Here is a 17,067-nt window from a genome sequence, read left to right on the forward strand (position 1 = left end):
GCGTTTGAAAATAGGTTCCAATACATGTGGTTTTACGTTTGAGGTATATTGTAACAACAATTAGCATGTATATCTCTGAGTCTGCGTAGAGTAAAGCTGTAATAAGAATTGTATCGGAGTGTTGTTTACAAAGCGAAAAAAGCACGTAACTTATTACTAATAAATATACGTTTGACCACCAGTTTATCGGAATTTGAAATCTCCAAACCGTTTATTTTACATTGAACATTACATCATGACTAAAAGGCCGAAAATTCTTTGCCTTTGAAAAGTACGTAACGCCTGCCTCATATTAAATGTATCTCTTATTTGTGTGTTTATTAAAACATTTTTTATTGTAGGATTAAATGGATTCGGTACATGGACTAATGCTATTAACAATTGTATAGTAAATGGATCACTTTTGAAAAAAGATAGTGACGATCCGGACCATTGGCTAAGTTACTTTAAGTATGAAGATGGTAAGGTCATATGCAAAGTATTGATGTTTTACAAAGTCAATAGTTATAGATTGCACTTTGTAATTACAGCTGTTTCACAAACATAGACTTTTTTCGGGAGAAATAGATATTCATCTATATTTTGTTTTGTTTCCTTACCAGATATGATCTCTATGATTAATCTCATAGAGGCATAACCGAGGAATGGTACCAGTACGTAATGATGCACATAAATATTGACTGCCGTGAATTTTGCGGTAAACCCACAGTGAAGGGAGGGATAGTAGGGAATGATATTATGAATTTATACTCTTAGATGCAGTGGGCAAATTTCTGCTGAATATGTTTAACACCAGGGAAATTTTCAACATGTCTTTTGATCTTTACTTGAATACACCAAATTATAGCCAATGGGTGTATTTGAAGGTGAAAACAAAATACAGAAAGACTGACTTCTAGTATAGGCAGAAAACGTAATATGAACGCTAGATAATAGCCAAAACTGCAATGCTAACACATTTCGGCAAACTCTGATTTAAAAAAAAAAGTATATTTATATAAGAAAGACGATCTAATACCGAATTAAAATGCTTTTGGAATTAAAATGTGTATTGCCTCTAACAAACTTATTCATATGATAAAGTTCTTTGATGCAAAATATGGAAGAAACATGTCGATTTGCAATTGTTTTATCAAAAGCCTTCAAATTCATTAAGTGTAGCCTTGAACAGCATTATTACTTTTTTGTTTATTTTCCCAGATTTTGGACATCAGAGAGACAGTACTAGTGTTCAAATGATATTTAATCATCCTTTTAATTGGTAAATAAAATGACAATACAATTTGGTTTCGAAATTCTACAAAGACGATAATGTGGATTCGAGAATTTTAAGCTAAACTTTTAAACTGCAAACTAATAGAATTTATGTCAGCATGGACCTTGAAAAAATTAATGCTGTTTAAATATATCGTGTGTGTCACTTAGCGTAGATAAGATAGATAGCATGCTAATACAGAATGTCACGGGTCACTGAATTGGGATAACATGATTGCTATCTTTAACACATTTCAATTAATTAAATACAGTTTTTGGACAAAAGTTTAAATGCATCTATTGAGATATGATATATATTATCACATCAAAAGTTTCATTAGAAATGCTAAGTATGTTCAAAGGTGAACCATAAGTTAGGGAAAGTGAATCACGTCATTTGCTATTTGCACAAAACTAAAGGTCTGTAATTTATTAAAACAGTCCTTTGGTTTTGTATTTTTGAAATCTTTTTCGAATATAGCTATTTTTATTTCCTGAAATTAATAGGCTGGAATATAATCCTAGTCCAGTCTTTTTAGAGGCGTTTGTATGATGCGTGTGTGTATGTGTTTGAACCAAAATCAAATTTGTAAAGAACAGTTTCTTGAAGTTCGGTATTATTGTTATATTTTAAATTTTAGTATACAAATTCTACATTGTAGTAAATTCAGAAATTTCTGCAAGGTTTTTATTAGTTCAAATAATGCGACTCAGTGAGTATCGCAATTATTAGAACTCGCATTTTGATAACTAAACCATAGATCTGTATGTAAATTTTGCTTAATTCGCAAAAACTGAACTCGCATTCTTGTTCATTTTTGAAAAATCGCAATAATAAATGCACGCAATAACTTTTGAATTGACAGTATTTGTTTTATCTACGACTTTGACGTTTTAAGTTGTTCACATTTAGAAAAGGCAAATGAACAGTGTGTTGCGATCTTAAGGACCAATAATTTCCCATCGCTGACCTACGAGTACAGATCATGCTCAGAAAACTTGCCTGTTGTATGCGTTGACCAAAGCTACTCAAGTAAGTATATGAAAAAAATTCAAATGCGAATGCTATTGAAACAATAATTTAATCAAGATATTTAACAAAGTTAGTTTTGTGTCTCTAATTTTATTACTATGACACTGAACATATATTATATATTTATTCTCTGGCACAATGAAGTTAGTATTTTACTCAATTGTCCGGTTTTAAAAAAAACTATCAATTCAGGAGTCGAACGTTTTCAGAAACGTGTTCTAATTAAAATACAAGAGACTAATTTATGTTAAATGTTTTGATTTTGCATGGTGCTGTCAGTTTGTTCCGACATCATATCTCTGTTTTTTACTATTAAAATTATTAAAAGCACCCGTCTAACAGTTTTTAAGTTATTAAACGAATCATGACCAACTTCCATATTGCAAATAATTCCTTCGTTATAAAACCTTCAAACTAGAACGTTTATTGAAAAACATATCGTTTGTAACAAATTGATTTTCTCTAAAATGTGCGCGTTACAAAATATCGCCACGGTTCCCTGATTGCAACTGTGTAGCAAAAATAGCAGCGGAAACGTACTATGCGACAAAGTAAACTTTTAAAAATGAGCAATTAAAATATGTTAAAGCCATCCATTGATTGAAAAAGTGAACAGTAAGCATGAAACCGTATCCAATGGTTCTAAACACTTGGAAAAATAAAACAAAACATCAGTGACTCGATTTTTAGGGATGGAAATTAACACATAAAATCAACGCAAAGTAGGTACTCTTCATAAAAGAATCACGGATTGTTTGGAGGTCGGTTAAAAACCTTTTTTTATGATTCAGTATGAATTCGAAATTAAATTGGTGGAACTTTATAGTAAATAAGAAAACATCTACAAAATAAACACCGAATTTTTTTTTTGTTTAAATCATAAATAGTACGGTGACCAAGTCAGAAAAAGTCGCTAAGTTAAGGAGTTTAATTGTCATTCGGACTATACAGCTAAAAATCACAGTATTGATAGTTCAAAGGTTAAACTCAACATTTTGACTTGTCGTCAAAAAATCGTACGGTGCAATTTTCGTAAAATAAACTTTGAAGTACGTTAGTTTACTTCAACGAAAAATCGACTTAGAAAAGTTTTGAGGTCTACATTGTAAAATAGCATCCGTGATATAGTTTCAGTTATTATAAACATTGTTGTTACATCTTATTTTAACGATTTCAAATACCGTTTAGCAAAATTAACCCGTTTTTAAAGAGTCTATGGAAAAGATAACACTACGAATATTTTGCATTTAATAGAGTACGTTTCAATTCAATTTTATCATTTTTTTTAACGCAAAATGTTATATAATTAACATTTATATGATATTTCATCCCCTTTTTAATCAATAATATCAAATTCATTTATCTCAGAAGCATTATTTTAGCAATTCAAGCAAGACACAAGTCCTTACACTCATATGACGGAGCTATTCGAAGCTCATATATATACAGCCTCTTATAGAGACATATAAGTAATGGGGAAATGCTGTATCACATACATTCAAATACTGGGATATGTTCCTTGAAGCAGAAGACATTTTGCTGTCAAATGATAGAGCAGAACGAGATGGAAATTGGTCACTTCCTTCAGATCGTCATCTCAAATGTTACCTTATTTTTTTGTTACCAACCGTACCAATTACTGAAGGTTTACATACTCGATCTGCTTCAACTTTTCTGAGAATATTCGATCACCTTTTGTAGATGGCTACTTTGCCTTAAGACATAAATCTGGACATCTTAACGGTACATGGACCGACATGGCAACAGAAAAGACGTTATAAAAGCCTCAAGGGGATCAGGTGGCACTGTAGGCATTACAAATCAAAAATCTGCGCTTGTTAGATGGACCTTTTCAAGACATTTCCTAGAATCCCTTAGTTGTGTAACGCTAAAAGGGGCTAGAAATGATGCCAATTCACAAGAGGAAACAAAATTAACAGCAATGAAAAGAGATGAAGAACATGTTATTGCCATTGTGGACCATCTGTAAGAACCATGACTGATCTGATCCCTTTGTTGTGGAATCCCATCCTCCATGTCATATCAATATCTCTTCTAGAATGCATGCTACAAGAGTTATTCGAGATTCTTTGCTCACCGCTGTCGAGGAAGGCTTGAACATGTCTAAACATTTCATCATGTGTGCTCTTTCTTTAGATCAGTACGGAGTTTTATAGTTCAATATCAAAGGCAAAACTAAAAACGTTTGCTAACATGACAACAAAAACAAACCTTAAATTTAAATTTGGGGGAAATACTTTTAGGTCTCATAAATCCATAACTTGTATTTAGACGTGCACTAATTTTGACAAAAGGTAGAGATGATGTTACCATAGAACATGTGCTAACTCACCCTGCATGTTCCATTCCAAATTTTCTTTTTCAAGATGACGGCACCATGAGAAAGTCATGCAAGTCTGATTTTGTGAAGCAATTACAATCTTATATCACTTGTGTATTTTCCCTACCTCCCTTTGTACCATCAATCACAACTTACATAAGAGATCATGTATTGATGTTAAGAAAGGTAAAACATTCGGTGACCTTGCAGCGATTTAAAAAAAACATGTCCCAATGAATTTCTACAACGCACACAAAAGCAGATGTTGCAGTTGTTTTTTGACCGCTACGACGTGAACAACTCTATATAGTCTGTCGAAAGGAAACGCTGAAAAAAACTTTGACAAATACCCTATGATTCCACCTCATGTGAGTTTTACATTGCCAGAACGTTGTGTAAATCCCAACATTGTTAAAGTTATTTATACCAAAACTGTTACAGCAATTTACTGAGTCGATGCCACTGCTGGTGGAGATTTATTTCCCGAGGATATCACAAGCCTAGTAGTCAGCACTGTTTGTTTTGACATGAATTGTCATTGATATGGTTATATTTATAAATTTATTGTTTAAAAAGTTTTGAATTTTTTGAAATACTAATGCTTTTCTACCTCAGGCATAGATTACCTTAGCTGTATTTGGTAAAACTTTTAGGAATTTTGGTCCTCAATGCTCTTCAACTTCGTACTTTATTTGGCCTTTTTAACTTTTTTGGATTCGAGCGTCACTGATAAGTCTTTTGTAGACGAAACGCGCGTCTGGCGTATATACTAAATTTATGATGAGTTTATTTTCTTAACTTGTCTAGCACTCATGATCAAGAGGAGGCCGAAAGTTTATGCCTTAAACTTAGACACGAAGTTTAGAGAAATGGGAAATAGCGGAAGAACAATCATACGGACCTCTTATACAAATGTGATTGTTCTGTGTGTTCACTACTATAAATATATGAGACTTACAAGCGAGTTGTGGGTAAAGATGGGGAACATAACCAGTGTAAAGGATGAGCGAAGATTTTCAACCATTCACTAACTACATGTATATTTGTCTGTCTTTCGCCAACAATTTGTAAACTATTGCCTTCTGTACATGCACTTACCGGATGCGACACAACTTCGTCTCTGTTTGGAGTAGGTAAGCAAACTGTCTACAAGACTTTGAAGGACACGCACGACTATTTCATAGGTTTTTAGAGTCTCTGTAATATTGACAAAGATGAAGCCCTTGTTTGAGCATGAAAGTTAATTCCAAAGCTTTATGATTTGAAAAATCTCTTTGAAACCATCCAATTATGATAATAAATTATCAAATGCGCATCAAGCTTGCCACCAGAAAATATGTAAGTTTAGTCAGATTACCTCCCCGTGAGGCGACACTGAGGCAGCATGTTTTACTTACTTCGATTCAAACTAAACATTTTGACCGCATTACACATTGCTAAACCCCCTATCCGTCAATTTTAGAATACGGTTGGTGAGAGTTAAATGATTCATTACACCCCGTGTATTTCAAAGGGCATATGTCAGCAGAATTCTTGCAGGATCTTGTGTTTTCATTGAAGTGAAAATCTCCATACAAAAAGTCATTTGTTTGTTCGCAACAACATTTTACATGTCCGGAGCTTTGCTTCTGTAAACGGTCATAATTATGTAGATATTTTAAATCATGTTCCTTGTCAGATGAATCAGAAGATACTCCTGGCATAATTGTGTGGATCTGTTTGATTTGAGTTTTGAATTGTAACTGTTTTCGAGGTATTGAGTGCGTTTTAGATTTAAAGAATTACATGAATGAGCTTATGCAAAACACGCCTTCAATCATGATAGTAGGCTTTGGGTAAAATAATAATATTTATCCTTTATTGCTGAGGTTGAATGGCAGCCGGCAAGGTAACTACTGTAACTTTAACATAATATGTGTATAATAGATCAAGCGTTTGAAAAACGCCAATTTCCAGAATAAATCGATTTCCTAATTATTTTTCTTTTACACTTACAAGATAATTCATTGTTAATTGATTTGAAGAAATGTCTGTTTCTAAAATTTAACTTAAATTGTTGTATATATCTTCAAATTTTGAAAGTATGGAAGAAAACAAATAAAAACAGAATTTGATCTTTGACCTTATTTTATGCAAAACTGTTACCACATATTTTTTGACGACATCGATATTTCAAAAGTACCCATTTTCCCGAATCCAATGATATATAATATAGCTATATAGTATCTTTGACGATTAAATCTTAAAAAAGTTGGGTCTGGTCACCGTACTAAAATAACCGTTGGTGAAAATACTTTCAATATAGGTTCGTTCAAAGTGTGAACCCTCGTGTTACCTGTTAACGATAACATATTAAACATTACACATTTTGTTTTATTGTATAAATTAATTAATTGTTATGAATTTCCCATTTGTTGATCGACGACGTATCAGTTTTTTTCAATTAAAATTCTCAGAAAAACAATGACGTCATTGTTTGCGAATACAAATGTATGGTTTAATATGACGTATTTCATATCGATTGATTACATTTTATTATTCTTAGACACAGCTAAACATCATAGAATGGAAAATAAAATGCGTTAGGTAACCTTAAATTAAAATACATTGTTTTACATTATGGCAGACTTAGTAACTTATTTCGGCTCTTGTTTTATGTTTGCAGGACATGTAAGCACGCCAGTATCTAGACATCGAAGTATTCGCTTTTCTTTATACTCAACAGAATCACACTTTGACAGAACAATGAAGCCTGCGTTTACAAACAGTACTGATATACAAACACCTGGTAATAAGAATAATGTATTTGTAAAATAAACAATGTACAGCATACTGGATATACAAGAAACGCAACGAAAAACCCGAAACATATCGCTCTTCAACCATTATAGGATAAAAGGATCTTATAAAGAGTCTTAAAATTCTTACATGATTCAGTTGTTGTCTTTTATTGCTGTATATTATCTTTTTTTTCGTTCAATGTTTTGTTCTTAAATCAGGTGACTTATATATTGCAGATTGAATAATTATTATTAGCTTGATTAACGCCCAGGTATTAATAGTTCATCATTATATAGGACTGGATCAAATAAACAATTTATCTAAAAAATGAAATAATTAAAACATCGAACTCAAAGGAAAAATCTAGCAGGAAAGTACCTCAACAAATGGCAAAATCAAAAGCTCAAATTCCTCAAACGCGTGGATAACAACTATCAGTAAAAAGTTGTGACCACGGCACTGGTAAAAATAATGTATTTGATAAAGGGAACGGACATTTTGCTCTGTATCAGACAACCTACAAGCATAAACTCTTCAGTTAACACCATTATATCGTGCCAATAATAGTCCTGTATGAGATATGTGTTGTTTATTAATTATAACCTGATGTATGGTTTACAATTTGAATATGTATCATTGCAGATTATTTGTGTATCAAAATTACTGCTGGAGGCGCTATTACCTTTGTAACTATCATTATTTTTCTCTTAGGCATGTAAGTTTATAAGTAACTATTTTAAAACTACATTAACGAGCTGTTGGCGTATAAAATTATAATACTGGTACTTTTGATAACTATTTACACCACTGGGTCGATGCCACTGCTGATGGACGTTTAGTCCCCGAGGGTATCACCAGCCCAGTTGTCAGCACTTCGGTGTTGACATGAACATCAATTATATGGTCATTTTTATAAATTTTCTGTTTACAAAACTTTGAATTTTTCGAAAAACTAAGGATTTTTTTACCCCAGGTGTAGATTACCTTAGCCGTATTTGGCACAACTTTTTGGAATTTTGGGTCCTCAATGCTCTTCAACTTTGTATTTATTTGGCTTTTTTAACTGTTTTGATCTGAGCGTCACTGATGAGTCTTATGTAGACGAAACGCGCGTCTGGCGTATAAAATTATAATCCTGGTACTTTTGATAACTATCATCTTATATCAAATAGGCCGTTTAGGCAAAATGTAAGGGTGTCCATTTTTATATTTATATAGAATAGTGTTTTTATTTTAAATGAATAGGGTTATACTATTTCTGCAATGTTTTGTAAACAAAATTAACAAATTAGGGAAGACAAGAAGGGATGTCAGGTACTTGAGGATAAGGTTGTTAGTTTAACGGGTGCCATATGTGTAGCAGGATCTGCTACCCTTCCGGAGCACCTGAGATCACCCCTAGTTGTTGGTGGAGTTCGTGTTGTTTATTCTTTAGTTTTCTATGTTGTGTCATGTGTACTGTTGTTTGTCTGTTTGTCTTTTTAATTTTTAGCCATGGCGTTGTCAGTTTATTTTAGATTTATGAGTTTGACTATCCCTTTGGTATCTATCGTCCCTCTTTTAAATCTAACTCGAAGCAAGGTCTTAACTGGTTTTCCTGTTGATTGTTGGTTGTTCACTTCGCTTTCTCCATCAGTACAAACGGGTCTCTATGATAAAGCAGTGATTGGTGCAAGTTGCATAAGATAATTTCTTCCAACGACACGTTAAAAATTACGAAATGTATAGGTATCAAAAGGGTATTCGAATCCTGCTACAGTAGATATACTAGGATATGTATGCTTGTTAAAGTAATATGAAACGAGTGACTGGTTGAACCAATGCATTTATATATAATATGTATCTGGGAATTGTTTACTGGAAGCAAACAATTTAAGAAAGGACATTATTCTAGGTATTCAGGCCTATTTGGTCCAAGAAAATGAAATGTTGGATAACTGTTTAAATTGGCACATAATTTCTGTTTGTGGAAACATTGTGCGCAGCCAAGAAAATAGTTTTATAGATTTATTGTAACTGTTGCCATAATATCATCAAATATTAAATTGTTTCTTGGGTGCGCACATACTTTTTGAATCTAAAATAAACTTAAAATTTTATGAAAAACAAGGAAAATCACGAAATTTTACATAATATGCAAATTAAGTCATAATTCATTGCCATGGTTACTTCAATGTCAAATTTGTTTTGTTTTCTGAATACCTTGTACCTTAGTCAAGTTGTCAGTAACTTAGGAATATGTATGATAACTTTTAAATTTGCAGTAATTATTGGGTCAAATAAGAAATAATAATAAAAAAAAAGTATATGTTCACAAGTTTTATATTAAAAACTATCCATTTAGTTATAAAAAAACGTATGCATAAAAGTTTACGACTTTAAGTACAAACAGGTTTCTATAATCAAAATAAAATTTACAAAGGTCAGTACCTGTCCATTAATTTCACATTGTTCCAAGCGTGGTCATTTTGGTTTGCTGTTAAGTTGTTTTTTATATACTTTCAAATTAACGTTTTTATTATTTCTCAAAAATGTACACTAAGGTTTCAATCTTTCATACATTTTTGTATTTTGTTGTTCCTATATTGTACAATAAACTGTATCAATGCATGACTGAATACATATAAATACATATTTTGATAAATCGAAATGTAGGAAATTGCGCTTATAAGGCTGCATTTCAAAGTCACAGCAAGTATTTAATACGAAAGAATACAAACTTACTTCGATATCGCTAAAAGTTTGATCCACATGTTGCTCATAGTATATCGTTTTAATATACTTATTTGCTTTGATGATCTTATTTGGTTGCTTGATTGCAGGTTGTTAAAATGAATAAACATGGAAGTGGTGGGAATTGATACATGGTTATAGGTCGGTTATTAATTTTTAAAATCGTGCGTTTTACTTTGAATGCTCATTCGTTTCATCTAAAAAGTATCTACTAGAATGTACCTGTTTTTTTTTCTCTCAGAAACTTAGCTAATTGTATTGTTGAAACCGTCCAGTACCTAACAAATCCTATGAAAATATTCAGGGATGAAATAATTGCAGAGTGTTTCAACATTTACAAGTAATGTAGCCACCGTGTTGTCATTATTTATTTTTTCAGTATTTATACCCAAAGAAGAAAATTGGTAAAAGCTGCCTTCACATCTTTGACAGCCAGACGAGATGAAAATAATTACAACGAAATACCACATCACATGACAGAATCAATTACAGGGCAATACTATGAGGTGACCCCATTATCAGAAATCTCTGCTTCAGGAGGTAAACCACCTATCATACAGAATATAGAGCAAATACAACACATTGATACATCAGGATATCTTATTCCTTCGGGAATGCTAGAGACAAGCGGTGATTATCATACAATCGCAGACTAAACTGAAAATTTGACTACTTGAAGTTTCAAAATGAATACACACACTTAAAAAATATATTACAGATATTTGTTTGTATATAATTTCTAATAACTGTAATTTTGTTTTGTATGTTAACATTTCTCTCAAAAGTTGTGTGTTCTACGTATAGTAACTTTAATGTGCATATACTGTATAATTATAAATATTTTATGTCTGTAAAACATTTTAAAGAAAATAAAACCAAGTGAATGAAAATGTTAGACCCATGTTATAGACTTGAAAGGAAGTAAAACATAATACAATAGATCCGCGAAAAGTGCATATAACAGGTTGTAAATGTGACAGTTCCTTTCACTTGCGCAATGATTACACAGTTATACTATGAAGGGAGAAAGTAAGATACATAGAAAAAGGCATTTTGATTTTTTTAATCTGAATTTATCAACAAATATATCAACGAGTCCGCGTGGACGAGCCAATATTTGTGCTGATGAAGTCAGTATCTAAAAATGCAAATTGTTACTTTACTTTAATAAATAAATCTTTTCTTGCTTTTTCTTTTGATTTACCCTTTTCGCCGAGTTAAAAGTTTTAAGTAAGATATAAACCTCTAACAGTCCATTCGGCCTGCGGCCTTAGAGCTGTCCAATATTTTACAAAATGGACTGTTATCGGCTTATATCCCTTACAGAAAACACATAATGTATTGTCATATAAAAAAAAAAGATATGCTTTTCAACGAAAGAATATCGGTTCAGAGGTCAATTTCAAAACACTGTTCAGAAATTAAATAACATTAAAAGAGGATATAAGCCGATAACAGTCCACTCTATTGGTAAGGGTATAGGCCGCGGGCTGAAGACATGTCCATTAATTTATTACTTAAAAAATGTTTAGAACGTCAAATAGGTGAGAAAAGCAAAAACTACAATATTGTCTATTGTCATCAAGTGTGTAATGTTTTGTGAACATACTTTATTTACCATATCCTACATGTTGGCTTCTTTAAACATTATCTCAACTTAAACAATAGCATGATAGACAAAATAAAGTACACAGTCTATGGAAGAAGCGAATCGATAAAAACGTTTGTAATATGAAAAAGTGATATTGTTTAATATAGTGTAAATATGCCGACATTTCATGCGGTAAAAGTTGTTTTCAGCAATGAATATTTAAGAAAATACCAACTTTAAAACATATTGTTCAAATATAAACAACATTTAAGTAAGAGTTTATGTACTTTGTAAAATGTGAAGTGCTGTGTTTTTCTTAGGTGCCAAAAAGAAAAATGCTATAAATTATAATATAATCGTAATTAAATAGCTTAGTATCAACATTAGTGTTGCACATTTTACATCTATTAGATGTTTTAATGAACGCATCGAAACAATACATATGCGATATTCTCCCTACACGCACGGAAAACCTTCTTTACTGGGAATAATGCAACTTACGTATGCACCTAGTTGGTTATGTTATTAGATATATTGAAATCCCTAAGAGAAAATTCATTGATTTAAAACAAAGCTACTGTTTTACTTGTTTATGTAACAAATTATTCAATGTTTTTGATAAAGTCATTTTCTGTATGACAACATTTTTCATTTGTGGTTTATATCTATAGTTGTTTTATTCATAGTATGAGACTGCTAAGTTGGTTTTTCATTTTTGTTTTAAGTTTTTTTTTTTAGATTATAAAAGTATCTTCACAGTTTCGGACAACATTCATTGTACATTCTTCATTGTTAAGAACAAAATTTTTTCAATTGAATACTCATTTCCTGTTGTAATTGGGAACTGCTGTATTGGATTGGATTGTTTGTAGGAATGTTTTTTTTAATTTTTAATTGTAGAAACCATATTTCGTTTTATATTGCACTCGTTCTTTTAATTTTCAGCATTCAAATGCGTTGATTGTATACTTCTATGTGACATACAGTCGCTGACCCGATATCACTTTTACCATGAATATTTAAGATGTAGAGCCGGAACTATATTTAAATATTTATGTCGACCCCTTCAACTTGTCTATGTTTCCAATGTATACAACGCAGCGTGGAACGTATTAAACATATATTTTATGGAATATTTTATTTTATTGTTGGAAAAACATATTTCACCTGTAAATATTTTTCGTTTAAACCTATAAATCAGTTTTATGTATGCTTGTTGTTGATATTTTAGTTCATACTCAAACAAATTCGTTCACCATCGATTGGTTTCAACTGGTAGTGTACATTGTATTTGTACATGAAGACAGTGTATGACAAGACAATACAAGATAATTTATTCAACTTCGGCACACGTATGCTGCTACAACAAGAAACAATTATACATTAACAATTACATATATATATATATATATCATATATGCGTATCATGATTTTTGCGTGCACTAGTACTACATGCACTACTTTAAATATTTCGGTGAATACTTTACATGCTTTAAGTGTCTATAAATGAATAATCAGGATGTTTATTCTTAATGCAGGGAAGGAAGAAAGTGATGTCGTTATTAGTGAATGTGTTGTTTCCAACTTAAAGAATTTAAAGAAATTTATGATTTTTTTTTTTTATAAAATGCAATTGATATAGTTATAATATCTAAATTCCTCGTCATGAAATACCCATGAACCAATAAATCGATCATATTCATCCTATACATGGAAAAATATATATTCACAATTTTTCCGTATGAGAGTATAACGCAGGACCTTTTTTTTCTTCCTCGTCACCAAAATTTATCTTGACTCGGCGGTTGTCTTGCAAGAAACAATTATCCTTTAACCAAACGGTACTACCTGAAATCCCCCGTTTTCTGTTCTTTCTGCAAGGTATTGTCGCTCTTTTCAATTTGTTTATTTGCATATTGATGTCCCCTGTGCACGTGGCTTTTCATGTTACCGAAACATAATTTTGACTTTCGATTTCCCTTTTCAAACTAACGCTTTCGTACTTTTTTCTCGAAACAAAGCATTACAGGTGTAAACATTTTTGTTTTGTGCTTAATGTATAATAATTGGCAAGTACATAGACATTGAGGCTAACACGTAAAAAAGAGAGATTCTATCAACAAATATTGATGAAAGGAAAAACAACATTTTTGTTTGTTTGACAACAACGCAAATACTATTTCCAAATAAAACGGAAGAGTAAAGTTATTGTTTTGTTAGCTGCATTATTTTATTTCAAATGATGCAAAATCGAACTATCTAGTATCTATATCCGTTACTTTACAGGAAATATTGTTTTTACAATCATTTCCCCAGCGTTATACAATGACAAAATGTGGCGGTTTGCATTACAAATGATTATTCTCTTGAATGCTGATTTGGTATTTGCAAATTACTTTCTGAATTCATCAACAGGTTAGTAAATTGTCTCTTCCTTTATATTTCTAATGTAGTATGCATAATTGATAATTGATTTCTTGAAAAAAAAGTGGTAATAAGTGTATGCTTTTTAATGAAGATAAGACCGTTGGTTTTCCCGTTTAAATGGTTTTACACGTGTTTTTTTTGGAGCCCTTTCTAGCTTCTGTTCAGTGTGAGCCAATGTTTCATGTTGAAGACCGTACTTTATACCAGATGGATAGTCAAACTCATCGATAGAAAATAAACTGACAACGCCATGGCTAAAAATAAAAAGACAAACAGACAAATAATAGTACAAAAGACACAACATAAAAAACTAAAGACTAAGCAACGAGAACCCTACCAAATAGTTATCAAAAGTACCAGGATTATAATTTTATCAAAAACTTGGGGTGATTTGAGGTCCTCCGGAAGGGTAAGCAGATCCTGCTCCACATATAACACCCTTCATGTTGCTTATGTTATTACAATGGTTATTATAATGGTTTACTTTTATTAATTGTGACTCGAATGAAGAATCGTCTCATTGGCACTCATACCACATCTTTTCATATCTATTGTATACAAACTTAATGAAATAGAGTTTGGAGAATACCTTACTTTCAATTAAAAGATTCAAGACTTAAGATTCAAGATTCAAAGTTTTACTTAGTGTCTATATTTAATAAACTACATAAACACAAGCCTTAGGGGTCTTTTCAAAACGACTTTGAAAAACCCAAACACTTCGTCTTCGTAACCGAATCTGATAGACAGCACTTGCCTTTGAGACTAATTAAACATTTGATTTTGTCATATGATTTATGCTTGGAAAGTGGTTTGGTGATTCTGAGATATATATACTATTGCAAATTAATAAGTTAAAAGTAGGGAGTAAAACATGTGTATTTCCCAGAATTCCGAAGCGGTTTTGGGTAGCACATACATTAATACGGTCAAACAAATAATAAGAATTTTGAGTCGTAATCTCAATTTACATGTTGAATGTGTTTATATCGGATAAAAGAACACATTTGGATTACATTTGAGAAATATCCAAACTTCAAGAAGATAGTTATGTTATGCTGTTATATCCCTTCTTCAGATTAGTTGTTTATTTTGGTTTATGTTTTTTTTTCTATTTGACATAAATAACGCCGTTAGTTTCCGCCTCTCAATTGTTATACAAGTTTTTGTACAAAGACTTCTTATAGCTACATGTAACCATATCCCATATTCGTTTTGCTCACCGTTAAGATTCGTAAAATCGTACACTGACTTATAATAGATATTTACATGTACACGTGCACCCTCGTCCGTTGGCGCAGGATTTATAGTTGTCTTATATTTGTGTCGTATATGTAATCATGCTAATGGCACCATCAGCAATGCAGAAAATGTGAATAGCTTAATATCAGAATTAGATTATATCTAACACATACTCAGTCGGCTCAATTAAGTGAAAATTACGTTTCAAGGTATAAAAAAGCGGGTTGGAAAGAAAAGCAGTACATCAAGTTTGACGGACATTCAGTGATATTTATACTGCAATCAGCTGTAATCAATTCTGTAATTAAAATAGTTATCAAAGGTACCAGGATTCTAATTTCAATACATAAAGGCAACAGTCGTATACCGCTGTTCGAAAGTAATAAATCCATTTAGAGAAATTAAATCTGGATTACAAGCTAAAACTGAGGGCAACACATCAAATATAAGAGAAAAACAACGAAACAACAGATACACTGGCCTTTCGTCTACATACGACTCATAAGTGACGCTCAGATCAAAATTGCTACAAAGCCATCAAGTAAACATTTGAGGAGCATTGGGGACCCAAAATACGACTCAGGTTATCTATGCCTGGAATAAGAAAATCTTTTTTTTTCTCTCTCGAAAAAATCATGTCAACACCTAAGTGCTGTTTACTGGGCTGGTGATACCCTCGAGAACGAAACGTCCATCGGCAGTCGCATTAACCCGGTGGTTGTAAAAACAATACAAAAGGCTTTACATATACAGCGTATTTAACCCATGTTAATTTTACACAGTAACCTGGAAGGATGCACAGAAACTCTGCAATGTTCCATCTGTTGGCGATATCATGTACACACAGAGTGATTTTACTGAGTCACCCGAAAACCTAACCGCCCGGACTTCATCACGGACTTTAACTTCAGATTGGATATCTTTTTAAGGTAATTTCACATTCCATCATATAAAGAAAACATCAAATACTGTTGATATTATAAATTTATTTTTGTAAATGTATTGATCCACTTATTTTAATACTATAATACAGAACAGAAAGCGTAATTGTTTTTAATTCGGTTAATCATTATCTGTAGCAATTACAATTTTGTTTTTCAATTCAGTATGTTGAAATTCAATAAACGAATTATGCGAGATCTAAATGATTAGCCACTAGTCATGTAACACTTGTTTAATTGAAACAAGTATGAGGCAAATATTTTATTTTATCTCAATACCAATACTTATACCAATACAATTGAGAAAAGAAATGGGGATTGTGTCAAAGAGACAACAACCCCGCCAAAGAGCAAATATCAATTCCGAGATCTAGTTTTTATGTTTAATTTTAATTCTAAAAACTAACAATTCAGTATGTTGAAATTCAATAAACGAATTATGCGAGATCTAAATGATTAGCCACTAGTCATGTAACACTTGTTTAATTGAAACAAGTATGAGGCAAATATTTTATTTTATCTCAATATTAATACTTATACCAATACAATTGAGAAAAGAAATGGGGATTGTGTCAAAGAGACAACAACCCCGCCAAAGAGCAAATATCAATTCCGAGATCTAGTTTTTATGTTTAATTTTAATTCTATAAACTAACAAAAAACTACAAATATACAATGGCAGTCGTACAGATGCAAGGAGACTGTAACAAAATGTCAAATGTAT

The 17,067-nt window shown here is 31.9% G+C and overlaps 1 long non-coding RNA gene across 1 annotated transcript; it reads left to right on the forward strand.

Annotated features, from left to right (window-relative positions):
• Positions 1-380: 380 nt before the first annotated feature.
• LOC143059248 (uncharacterized) lies at positions 381-7,388 on the forward strand. The gene is made up of 3 exons (XR_012973450.1): positions 381-461; positions 2,168-2,287; positions 7,294-7,388. It is a non-coding gene; the product is annotated as an uncharacterized LOC143059248 (long non-coding RNA).
• Positions 7,389-17,067: the final 9,679 nt, after the last annotated feature.

This window comes from Mytilus galloprovincialis, chromosome 14, assembly GCF_965363235.1.
Source record: "Mytilus galloprovincialis chromosome 14, xbMytGall1.hap1.1, whole genome shotgun sequence".
Taxonomy (NCBI): Eukaryota; Metazoa; Mollusca; class Bivalvia; order Mytilida; family Mytilidae; genus Mytilus; species Mytilus galloprovincialis.